This window comes from Euprymna scolopes, chromosome 36 (genome assembly GCF_053919585.1).
Source record: "Euprymna scolopes isolate OS-2025 chromosome 36, ASM5391958v1, whole genome shotgun sequence".
Taxonomy (NCBI): Eukaryota; Metazoa; Mollusca; class Cephalopoda; order Sepiida; family Sepiolidae; genus Euprymna; species Euprymna scolopes.
The window spans coordinates 457,120-470,947 of record NC_136517.1 but is presented as its reverse complement, the minus strand read 5'-3'; the positions used below and the strand labels follow the sequence as shown (position 1 = coordinate 470,947).

The following is a 13,828-nucleotide window of genomic DNA, read 5'->3' as shown; positions in this document are numbered from 1 at the left end:
TTTTGTCTATACTGCAAAATATTCAGTTTTTTGTTTTGAAATGTGAAAATAACCAAAATAAGAATAGTAGTCCGGATAATTCAAATAATACGAATTGAAAGTTTTTGTTACCAATAATTCTTTTTCATATTTCACGAAGGGGAATTATTTGCATAAAAAAAATCAAGTTTCCCCTGTAATTAAAATTAAAAACGTGTCTTGTAAAAAAAAAAACAAAAAAAAACTCTGAAATTAATTTTATACATATTAATATATATTCTTACAGATTTTTATCAAAATTTCGTTTCTCCAAAAATGTTTAAAACTAGAATTTTTGTCGTTTTCACATGAACGACAATACTTATAGTTATTATTTAAAAATGTAGGATTTGTTTTGTTAGGAATTGCTGAAAAATATGCTAAACTTATCTTTCAGCAATAAAAAATTAAAAAAAAATTAACATAATATCTATTACATAATATTTTAATTCTGGTTAATGAACATTCTGATTTAAAAAAATATTTGCTTCGTAGATAACTGCTGAAAATAGATAAAAAAAATATAGATGAAAACATTCACTTCAGTGAATGTGGATTTCGAAATAACACCTGCCTTTTTTGGATTACTATTTTCATCTAAGTTGTTAGAACACTAGTCAGAAAATTTCAACATAAGTTAGAGTAAAAAAAAAAAAAAAAGCAATTCTATAATAATTATAATTGCTGCATATGATGTTCAGCTTCCTGTGCCACAGTTGCAATCCACTCTTGATTTCAGTGTCAAGAGACAGATGTTAGGGCCCACAATCTGTTTGGATAATAGAATGTTTTTTTTGCCTAGCAATTGAACTATCAGGTTTTGTTTTGGGACATCTGGATCATGACAAAGCTGAACCATAAATACTATTGAAATTTTAATAAGATGAAAGTTACTTGAAATATTTTCTTTAATTTCTGTTATACAAATATAAAGAAAAACTCAATTTTCAAATTCTTCTGATTTGAGAAATAGAAAAGATGTTATCTCCATTTTTATTTTAACATTTTCATGAGGATGCAATTAAATTTAGATAATAGTTTTAAAATCAAATGTTTTTTTAAACTTGAAATAGGTCATTTATGATTGTATAATAACTTGTCAGAATATGACAAATTTTCTATCGAAATAAACCAAATGTGTGCATCATGAAATGTTTTTAATCAATAATTAAACATTTATTTACTGCATTAAGTGTTGTGTGGAATAATTTAACCCTCACACTATCTCTCCTGAACATTATTCTAGTCGTACAATAATGTCTACAAGCATTTGTATTTACTAATGTCCCAGATAATATATACTTTTGTATTTATCTTTTCTGAACCAGGGTGCATAGACAATAAAATAGATTAAACTAATTGGTGTAAGATGTGTCCAAAAATGCATTAGGTAGAAAGAAAATAACTGGGTGCTAAAAAGAAGCTATTAACTGAAGGAATAAATAGAAAAATAGTGTGAAAAAGAACAAGTGAAACAGACTTAGAAATTACATTGAGAGTTTATATGTCATAATCACTTATTCGACTGAAAGTGTGTTAGAGAAATGTAACTGAAATAAACAGTGAATTTCATTATGTTTGTTCTTTATTCAATTGAAATTCTACATTATCAAATTATGAAGATGTAAGATTTAAGTATTTGTCTGTAGCTTACATAGATTAATGGAGTATTAACTTAATCTGCTGGTGAGGTTATTAAAGGATAAACTACTTGAGTAATAAATATAATAAATATAAAAATGAGCTTTCCTTATAATATATCATTTCATTTTTCTTGTTTTATTGTTCATTTTTAGTTATGTAAACAATTCTATGAAATTCTTAAAAGTTGTAAACATTGTTTTTATTTTTGATATTGCATTTCCATAAACATTCTAAATTTGAAACTAATCACATATTTATAAATCCCTACGAAAACAAAACTGAGCCACAAGTTGGGAAATCCAACTCTAGCATCTCTTTTTATATTGAATCATAAAGCTATCAATAACCTAAGATAATAAGGGTGAAAAAAAAAAAAAATTAAAAAAGGGGCTAAAATGGTTGAAACATGAAAAAAGTAACCATTAAAAAACTGCCTGAACATGTTCCAAATCGCCCAGACATGCCTGATAGCAAGGCTTGTAAAGTTATTTTCATTTAAAGTACATGCCACCTTTACCTTGGGAACACCTATGCTGTGACAATTTTTAAGTCTAGTATTTTGAAATGGGATATCTAATCTTTTCGATAAAAGAAATTTGGTTAAAAAAAAAAAAAAAGACAAAACTGATAAGTACTTTTTTACAACCAACGATCCTGAAAAAATGAGTAGAAATGTAAATTATTTGTTGAATAACAAATCTGATCATTAAAATTTAGTGCATGTCAAGCTTTTTGTTTTAACACAATACCCATCATATCTGATTATTAACCTAACTAAAATTTCTGTTTCACTCATAGCTTTTGGGAAATATTGGCAAATAAATAACAGATCCAATAGAATTTGAACCCTGCAGCAATCATTCTATAGGCCACAACAGTAGGTGTATCAGAATTTTTGTGGGAATTTTTGACACCTCTAACACAAACTGCAAATAAGATATAAAAAACTTGTAATTTCTCTTTTAAAGGTGGGTTGTTTATTTTCTTTATGGATTATACTTCCAAAATAAACCAAGTAATAGAAATATTATTTTTTTTATTTTTTAAAAAACTAATGAAATTTATTGAATTTTACGAGTTCAATATTTTTCAATTTTTAAACTTTAAAAATCTATCAAAATTTTCCTATTGATTCTATTTTTGATATTTTCAGGGTCAATGTGAAATTTTATGCTATTTCCAATAAACCGAATATAATATTTTAGACAAACGTTTTTTAATTCACACCCCCTCCCCATTTTGTAATGTCTATTAAAAAGTAAATAATTAATTTACCCACAAATTGAAGATAAAAGATCAATAAATAATATATTCAAATTTAAAACAAAAAAGTGTTTTTTAGAAATTTACCTGTAAAGTTCGAAGTTTAAAATCTTTTTCTTTTTTTTCCCCCTTTTTTTTTTCCTTTTTTTTTTCCTTTTTTTTTTTTCCTTTTTTTTTTTTTTTTTTTAATAAAACCTTGGTCCTTGCTCCTTTTTAATTGAAAAGAAATTAGGGTTTGAATTACATTTTTCGAGTAGTTATAAGCTTGGAAAGACAGGGGGTTGAATTATTCAATATTTTTCACAAAGTTTCTGACACATCTACCACACAGTATTCATTAGGCCAATTGCCCAATATCCTTTGATTAGAGAGTTCTGAATTAAGAATTAGGAGGAAATCTTACAAATGATATGTATATAAAATGTAAGCAGCTTGAGTGATAATATTTAACTAACAACCAATTAACCCTGAGAAAATACCATTTGCTGAAAATATTTTTTTGTTTAAAAACGTATATTATAACTTCATCTTTCTGGGAGCAGATGAGGAAGCTATAACTTTCATTTGTGAATAAGTAAAACCTTTAGAATTAGCAATAATTTTGATAAAATAATGCCTGTCATTTCATTTCTATTTCAGTTTTGTCTTGTCTCCTACATTAAATATTTTGTGAATGGCAACTTCTGTTTGTTGCTATTTCACTTGTATCAATCGCTAGGATTGGGTCAGCAACAACTAATCCCTTCTATGAGGGACCGACTGCATGGTTTTGGGTCATTGATATTGATGGCCATACACTTTGAAACATTTTGAATGACTAACGATGGGTAATGTGGCTGTATCAGTTGAGATGTTGTGCAACAATTTCTCAAGGATGTGTTCACAGGACATAATGTTTTAAAGATTTTATTTTCACTAATAAACTAAACAACTTTTCCGTCTTTGATACAACAAAGACATAAAAATTCTTGATTTCTTTTTAGAAGCACAAATGAATCTTTTATTCAAGTCTAAACTTGGTTTCTGTTTGCTAATTTAAAAAAAGCTTGGAAACATTCGAAATTCTTAAGTGATTTCCAATAATAAACTCAAGTTTACTATTTTACATCATTATTTATAGATTAAAAAAATAGCTGGCATGTGTTTATTTTGTGATACTTAAATATTCTGAGGTATTTTTTGTCTTTGATGAATAAGTAGATACTGGCCCAAATTTAAGACAAAAATCAATTAAAATTCATGTTTCTAAAATCAAAAGAACATAGTATTGGCTCATGCACTCCTATTAAAGAACCCACTATCCCTATTATATAAAAGTCACTTTGTGTGTGAGTTCCTTCCTCATAGGTTCCAAAATGACTGAGCCTATCTTTTGCAAATTTCACACAAAGGTAACATATGTCTGACAAGTGTTCTTAGATATGTTTTGTACAGAAATTCATCCGATAAGTATCGAAGATCGAAAAAAAATCCAATCTTAAAAATAACTTTTCTCTCATAGATAAAAAGAATAATTTTTACAAGGGAATATTTTGTTACACCAGCAAGGGAGATAATAAAATTTCATCAAATCATTTAAAAAAAAAAACATTTATTATAATCTGTAGATTTAGCTTAGTGGTATAGCATTCGACTACAGATCAAATGATCCCCCTGTTCAAGCTTGGGTGTACCCCACTATTTTATTTGAATTTTTTCTTAACGAGTTCAATTTATGATAAAAGAAGAGGTACCATTTAAAATCGCTGCAAATCCTTTCTTCGTTTGTATATTTTAAAACTAAATATTAATCAGAAGTGACTTTTCCAGGGCATTCATTAAGTCCAAATATCAACTGACATGATATTGTTAAACACAGATGGAATTTGATGAACGACATTATCAATATTATTTTTTAATTTATTTTGTGAATTAGTCTACTGGGAAAACTATTCCTCGTAACATATAATAATAGAGGATGTATTCTCTAATAATACATACACAATCTGCATAAATTAAAATATCATGTTTAAGTGTATTATACGACCAGGTAACTCTGGGCTGCCAGCTAGTTTTAAATAGTTTTCATTATATCTTTTATCAAGGTCATTGCTATAAATAGGAATTCTATCATCGAAGAGATATTTTCTATTGCAGATAGTTTATTGAAATATCATTTGGAAGTAAACTTATCTAGCATTGCCTGGGTGTTAAGTAAATTGATTTTTCAAATTATTTCTGGTCTATGGAAATCAACAATAGTTATAGAAAACATAAAATTGATTTTTGATTACATTTTCTTCCAAATGTGTATACAACAATAGTATCCATCAATTTAAAAATAAACTTAATGTAGTTAAAGAAATTCTAAAAATTTAGTAAGTCACAAATTTACCATTTGCATGGTTTTAACCTCTTGGACCCTGGGACTATATTGTGACATTTCACCGCCTTCGTTAATATTATGCGCGAGTATTTTCTTTTTTTTATTATTTTTTAAAAATTTTTATTTTTCTTTCCTTGAAGATTGTAATGCTGAGTATGGGGCAGCCCACCAGCTGCCAACATTGCCCTGCTTTTTATTGAAACCAACCAAGAGCTCTTTTTAGTATCCTCACTGTTCCCTTAAGCATAATGCGTTTGTGCGCATGTAGTAAAATAACTTGTCACCTCACGGAGGAATTTTTAATTTTTTTTTTGTTACATATTTTTAATGCCTTTTAATTGATCTAAAAAAAAAAAAAAAAAAAAATCAACTTTTCACAAGCACTTCACAAAAACATTTTTATGTGTTTCGTTCTTTTTTGGGGGTTGTATTCAATGATAGAACTTGTATAGTTTAACAGGTGCTTCTGCAGTTTAATTAACCGTTTTTCATAAGTAATATACTGACATTTACTGAGCAGAAGTACCATTTAATATTTCACGTTACTTATGGAAAATGGTTAATTAAACTGTAGAAGCACCTGTTAAACTATACAAATTCTATAATTGTATATCTTCTCCAAAAAAAAAAGACAAAAAACATAAAAATGTTTTTGTAAACCGCTTCTGAAAACTTACTGACATTATTTTTACTATTGAATGAGGTGAAAACTTTTTTTTTTTTTTTTTTTTTTTTTTTAACGCTATGAAAAGTATTTTTTGTAATCTAAAGTGTCTGCCATGTATTCACGCACCTTGTGAAACATCACGTGACTACGCATGTGCAAACATACATTTCAGTAAGAAACTGCAACCACGCACAGCGTTAATGAAGGCGATGAAATGGCACAAAATAGTCTCAGGATCCATACAAACGGTAAATTTGTGACAGGTTTGAATATCCGATTCGTTGTCAGTCTCCCCTGAAAACTCCTAAAAGAACAAATTAGAGTGGTCAGTGTTCTGCTGTAGTTAAAGGTAACATTAGTTTTATTAAATAAAACTGCATAGTCACATTTTAAATTAAGATGCTTAAACAAGCATGGTTTCACCCTAAGAGATTGTTGGGTTTAATGTTTGTTTACATTAATTCCTGTATTGTAATATTTTTATAGAATGTTTTACCATAGAAATGATTTATATTTATCATATTTTGAGTTGCTACATGCATGCAATCTTATTTTGATCTTGGATAAGAATACCATTCCATTTCATTTATTATATAGCTCTTCAGAGCACTTTTACAATAAAAAAAATAAGCATCTAGATTATGCTGTAAAGTTTTTAAATATAACTTGTTCAAATTAAGTGAAATCTGTATAAAAAAATGAGGTTTTCCTTCATCTTTTCCCCAATTTAATACTTGTGTAATTTGCATGTGTAACTTTTTGTGAATCTTAAGATGTGAAAATAATTTCCCTTTTCACTATTTTGTAGCAATTTAAAAAAAAACAACAAAAAACTATTAAATTCAAAATATATTTTTATAGTAAAAATTTTTGTTTGTAATGAAAGAAATTTAGCAATAGTAGTTTCTCTACTCTTTTTAACTATGATTTCTGCTATCCATTTTGCCAAATAATTAGACATGGTCAAGCAGACAAGAAAGCCATTCTTAACATGAGGAGAGGGCTTTCACATTGTCTGAGAGAAAGATAATCAGAAGGGATCATATCTTATTTGTCACTGTTGCAAAATAGAACCAAAGCCAAAAAGAGTAATTTTGAATATAACCAAAATTTGTTTCTTTTAGATTGACAAAGTAAACATTAGGTTGCCATGATAATGATACTGCAAAGTTGTTGTTCCCACAATATTTTCAGTTTAGAAAAATGGTTAGTGATGAACTGTAAAACGTGTTGGATATTAAATTTGTTTAATTCAGTCAATGTTATATTTAGGATAAATTACACTTAAGACAGAATTATCTTTAAATCTAATGTTTTTTGGTTGTTTTAAAATGAGTTTAAAGCTATTTTAACTTTTGAAATCCATTAGGTTTAATCTTTTTTGTTCAATTTTTTTTAATTCTTGACCCCATTTTAATTTTTACTTTTTATTTATTATAGAAGAAACATTGGTTCAGTTTTCAACAAAAATGATCTTGTTTTTAATAAAATTACTAGCTTATCTGTGTCCTGGCGTTGCCCAGGAATTCATAGTGACGGAAATTCAATGATAGTGATGTTAGTAATATTAATACGAAAATTGATAACAAAAATTGTAATACTTCTATTGCTAACTAGTGTTAGGACAATTAATTGGAATCTGGAAATATGAGAACTTTTGGGTATATTGGAATCGGGAAAATCTTAGCCTAATTTCTGATTCAAAAATGATTTTTTTTTTTTTTACTTAACAAAAAAAAAAATGAAATGAACAAATTTATTTATTAGAAGTTGTTCATTTACAACATAAGACTAAAAGTAACGGAATGGATTATAAATCCCGCTTCCAGATTAACATTGATAAAATTGTATAAATAGCCTTGTTTCAATATTAAAAGTTTAACAATCGAAAAAAAAAAATCTATATCTGATAACTGGGATTGAAACCGCTAGTCTATAATATAAATCTCACCCGTCTGTTTAAATGTATGTTTGTATGTCTGCCTAAAACTTTTGACAGAGGCGACGGATTTTCACAAGATCGGTATCATATTAAAGCTTGACCCTTCAGATGACAAATATCGAAAAATTGGCTAAAAAAATTAATTCCTTCACCCTGAACTGGGCACTTTTCTACAGGGAGGGGTCGCTTTTTTCACCGATATTTTCTAAAGTCATCCCCTTTTTTCAATTGACTAGCCTTAATTTAAACCCTTGGCGATGGAATCAACAGCAAAGAAGTCACATTTTTTTTTTTTGTTTTTTTAAAAGTTCTCAACACACACCTCCAAACACTTGGGCAACGCCGGGCACCCAGGCTAGTTTATAATATAAATCTCACATGTCTGTTTAAATGTATGTATGTCTGCCTAAAACTTTCGACAGATGCGACAGATTTTCACGAGATTGGTATTGTTTTGAAGTTCGACCCTTTGGACGACAAATATAAAAAAATTGGCTAAAAACATTAATTCCTTCACTCTCAACTGGGCACTTTTCTATAGGGAGGGGTAACTTTTTTTTCGACGATATTTTCGAAAGTCATCTCCTCTTTTCGATTGACTGGCCTTAATTTAAACCTTTGCCACTTCCGGTTTGGCGATGGACGCAACAGCATTGCCATTTGAACTCGAAACCCATCAGATATGAAAAATAATATAAATGCAAATTTAAGCATGCTCATGGCTCAAGGCAGCAGTATAAAAGGGACAGGTATATTTTATTCCAGAGTAGTGACATTTTAGTTTGAGCATGTGAAGTTGCTGTCAGTTGGGAATAAGAGGATAAAAAGAGAATTATGACGGCAGCGGTAAGGGAGAAAAAATAGAATGCTGATTGTTAAGAATTCTGAATACAACCTTTTTTCTGTTTTGAGAACGAGCAAACATTTTGTTGAGCATGACTTGTACATTGAACAAATTTACATGACTAAAATAGGGATTAATTCCCAGAGAAAAGCTATAGACAATTTTTTTTTTTACAAAGGAATGTTTACAGCAATCTATATATAAAAGTGAAAATGTATAGATGTACGCTTTTCCTTGATGTCCACAAAAGGCTTCTTTTAGAGAAGCGCTCGCTCGCTTCACAACTTCTTAAAACTTTTTGTATCATCTATAAATTGTAATATCTCACAGTTAACCACGGAGCTCGCCTGTCTATTTAATTTTATTGACTTTCAAACGTTAATTATTCCACATTTCCCGCATCGGAATGCGTTACATTCGGTTTTCGATATAAACAAAAAGCGAAACTCGACTCTAATCACAGGCTCAGAGCCAGTGGTCTCTAAAGAGCTAAGTAACGTTTGGTCAATGTCGACTTCGTCATATCAGACGGTAGCTTTCATTTCGAGACGAGGGAGCGGGTTTTTAAAAACAAACAAACCGATTTATTGATCTCATTAAAAACTGTCCCGCGCAAAATGCTAACTGCTGAATAGCTATCGCCGTCATGTCAATCAAAGACACGCACCTGTTTTTTTTTGTTTTGTTTTTTTCACACTTTACTATTTTCCAACTGCGCGTCGTCAAGGCTTTGTTTTTGTTTTTTTTCACACACACCTACAAACACCCCGGCAACGCCAGGTACCCCTCGCTAGTCTATATATATAAAAGCAAAAATGTGTGTATGTATGTATGTTCGCTTTTTGTGTATGTCTGCAAAAGGCTTTTTTCGTCGGCCTTCTCACTCGGCTTGCTCCTTAAAACTTTTTATATCACATCTAAATCGTAATATCTACGGCTTAAGAATGGGGGTCGCATGTGTATTTAATTTGCTCGACTTTTACCAGCTCGCCGCGTCTTCGAAAAGCGAATGATGGGGTGGGGGAAACAGTAACTGGCTTGCAGCGCAAAACTAGGTCAAACATCACTCCACTTCCTTGCACCTATATATTTCACTTTATAAATCTTAACTGAACACGCTTATCAATTCCTCTCCCCTCGTAGCCGAGATGGTTAGGTGCCTGGCTTTTTTTCCCTTTCGTTTCCACCTTTGCGCCAAGGCATCGGGTTCAATCCTACTTTCCTACTAAAACTTTTTTTTTTTTTCTTTTACACCTCCAAACACCCAGCCAACGTTTTATTCTATTTTATTAACACACACACCTCCAAACACCCGGCAACGTCTTGAGCTCCTGGCGGGGCATAGGCCAGCCACAACTTTGTAGATGCTTTTGTAGTGAGTTTTTTTTTTTTTTTTTTTTTTTTAGTGAGGGTGTTGGCACAATGCCTAAGGTACATACAGTGCCTAGCCTTCCCAAATGGTCACCCATCTGGAACTGGCTCGGCTCAATGTTGCTTAACTTCAGTGATCTGGCGAGAACTAGTTTGAGAACATGATTTTGCTGTACATAATAATACTGATGCTAATAAAACTATAGCGATAAAAGGAATAGTAATAACATCAACTAAGAAAATAAAAAAATATTAAAGATAATGTTAAGAAATGAAACATAAAATAGTAAGACAAATAAGCATAAGGATAATTGTAACGGTAATATAGCCAATAGTAGAAATAATCAGGATAGTAATAAAAGAACAAAAATAAATCAAATATAATAATGCAAAAATATGAAAAATGTAGAAAAGCAAAATAGTACTATTAGTAAAAAAAATGTTAGCAATGATAATAATAATTAAAATAATAAACTTAAAGTCTCAGTCTCAACTGGCACCACATTAAATAGAAAGGTCCACGAGGATGGAAAGACAGAGGAGAGAAACCAGACATGCACTGGATGAGTGCAAATTGAACTGGGACTTTGTGGAAGCTTACATATCTATGAATCGTGGGTACAGCTATGTGCCATTATTGACTGCCCAGGCTCTGGCAGTTTTCTGCACTCCTGGTTGTGTATCTTTATGCAAAATTTCATGAAAAATAAAAATGAACTTTGAAAAAAAAAATTATTTTTTTCAATTAGCATTTAATAAACAAAAACAAAGTATTATAAGTTAGTTACCAGTTAGCAAATTGTGCAGAAAGAAATTTATTTTTAAAAAATTTCTTTTTTTTTTTCTTTTTTTTTTTGAAGGGAAAGCTAGAAAAAAATATCTATTGTTAAAAAAATATTTTTTTTATAATCTATAAAGAGACAGAACAAATGAAGATGTTTTGACAGCTAATGTTCAAGTAAAAAAAAGCAAGAAAAACATGGCATAGTTTACTTATACAATGAGCTTAGACTATGAACACTTTTTAATATTACTGAAAACTATTTGAAGGAAATTAATAAATTCTGAAATAAAGAAAAAAATCGGTAAACGTAGATACTGCCAAAATGACAGGATCAACAAGTGCAAAGTTTTTTTTTTTTTTTACACCGTGATCACCTCTTATCAAGGCCCGGAAGCCACTCAGGGATAAGGGTTATTGCAAGTACATTACGTTAGTGTGGAGATTTGATGAAGTGTTTACTTAAGGGGGCGGTTTATTAGGAATTTATTAACATGGGACTTGAAGACATCCAAGTTGTAGTCAGGTGGGAAGCAGGCAGACGGAACAGTTCCACAGGCATGCAGTTCTAAGAAAGAAGCTTTGTTCATGGAATCCGCGTTTTGATTTAGGCACAGGTATAGACTGTGGGAAATTTTTCACAGTGGATTCAGCTAGACGGGTGTTTTTCGTGAAAGATTGGCGAGGGGGGACCAGAGATTGGAGTTCAGACGAGCACCTGCCATGGAAATAACGATAAAACAAGGATAGGCTCGCAACGTCTCTTCTGTGGTAGAGAGGTCGCAGGGTAGAGAAAAGGGCATCCCCCACTAAGCCACGAAGTCTATTTTGTACTCTGTCAAGGCAGGATAGGCTATTTTTAGCAGCTCCTGCCCAGATATGGCAACAGTATTCCATCCTTGGACGTACTTGGCTTTTATATAGATAGAGAATTGCATCAGTAGTGAGATATCTTCTGGAGCGGTAGAAGGATCCCACCATCTTTTCAGCGACCTTGGCAACAGACTTGATGTACATGTTTCATTTCAGATCAGGAGTAAAGGTCAAACCCAGAAGCTTGTCAAAACACTGGGCCTCACCCAGACGAGAGCCATCCATCACAATTGATGCCAGCTGGGGATCAGAGCGTTGATGATGTAAGGATAGGAGTTTGGTTTTGGATGCATTAAAGGTAACCAGCCACATCTTCCCCCACTGAACCACACGCTCGAGATCAGAGGAGAGAGAATCGGAGAGAACTTTGTCATTTACAGCCTTTGATGTGTTGCCGTAGATGGTCGTGTCATCAGCATAGATGTCAACGAATGATTTAAGTATGTGTTTAGGGAGGTCATTGATGTAGGTCAGGAAGAGAGTTGGGCCCAGGATTGACCCCTGAGGGACTTTAGCATTTATATTGCAGGCCTCCGATTTTTGTCCATCTACCACTACTCTTATGAGCCTATCGGAGAGAAATGATTTAATGATTGAGAAAACATTTCCAGTTATACTGTAGCTGGAAATCTTGTGAAGTAGACCCTTATTCCATACTTTGTCGAAGGCCTTTGATATGTCAAGAGCAATTGCTCTAGAAAGGAAGCCTTTGTTAAGAGATTCACTAATCCTGTGGGATATAACCGTCAGCATATCTGCGGTAGATCTTGCAGAGCGGAAACCATATTGTGTGTCACTAAGAAGGTTATTCCTGCTGAGGTGGTTGACTATTTCTCTATTTAATATGGATTCCAGCAACTTACTCATAACACACGGGAGACTTATAGGTCTGTACTGAGAGGGAGATGACTTATCACCTGAATTCTTAAATACAGGGCAAACTGATGAGGTCTTCCAGGGAGTCGGAAAGCACTTCTCCTTAAGGCAGCGCTTAAATAGTTTCGTAAGTATGGGAGCAAGTTCTGGTTGAAGCTTTTTTAACACTATAATTGGGATGCCATCAGGGCCAGTTGCTTTACTGGAATCTAGGTTCTTGATTAGCTTGGCGACCTCATGCACGGATATTTGTATGTTACCTAGCTTGTTCTGTGTTATAGGAGGAAATATGGGGAGTTGATGGCCTTCGTCGCATAGGGTAGAATTAGCTGCAAAGTTCTTTTATATTAAAGTAAACTGTTATAATTCTCTGTGCACCAATTTTTGTTGTATCTTATTAAAATGGAAATGAACAATGAAGAACACAACTGTATAAAATTAGTTGTTGGCTGTGTTGCTGTCAGATTAGGGTATGGCCCTGTTAAAATGGGTTTTCTCTGCACTAGCGGGATGTGGAAATTCCACAGCGGACTTTTTCATATGTAATATATTGATGTTAGCATTCGGTGGGTGTTCAATGTAAATGGAGATGCCTTGATATTGTAGCTTTTTTGTTAAAACTGCAAAAGTATTTATCTAAGCTAGCAGAGACGCCTGGCATAGCCCGGTTATAAAATATGCTTAAATATATTTTAAATGATGCAGATTTTGTATATATTATTATAGTCAATTTTCTATCGATTCTTATATATTTGTAAAGTTGTGATGTCAAAAAAAAAAAAAAAAAATATCCATATGACTTAGGTGCATTAGCTTAAACCAAAACTTATGAAGAAAAAAAAATGTGTATATATAACTTCAGCTATAACTGAAACCAAAACTTATGAATAATTCTTGGTAAAATTATTTAGATGACTTGAATGCCATCAGCTATAACTGAAACCAAAACTTATGAATAATTCTTGGTAAAATTATTTATTACAAAAAAGGAAGATCATAATTAAAAAATAGTCACTCGAAAGAAAAAAGATGTAAGTGTGACGCACAAAATAACATGCATGCTATTGTATTAATACATAGATTTTTTAAAAATCACATGTTCTTTAGGAATGCCTCTTCAAGCATTTCCTATTTTCTTATTCTCTTGTCAGTTGTTTTAATATTATTTGTTCTAAATTAATATT

The 13,828-nt window shown here is 31.4% G+C and overlaps 1 protein-coding gene across 4 annotated transcripts in view; it reads left to right on the top strand.

Annotated features, from left to right (window-relative positions):
- LOC145260273 (serine/threonine-protein phosphatase 4 regulatory subunit 3-like) overlaps positions 1 to 13,828 on the top strand; it is a 100,836-nt gene that overhangs the window by 8,724 nt on the left and 78,284 nt on the right. The gene's annotated exons all lie outside the window — the stretch shown is intronic.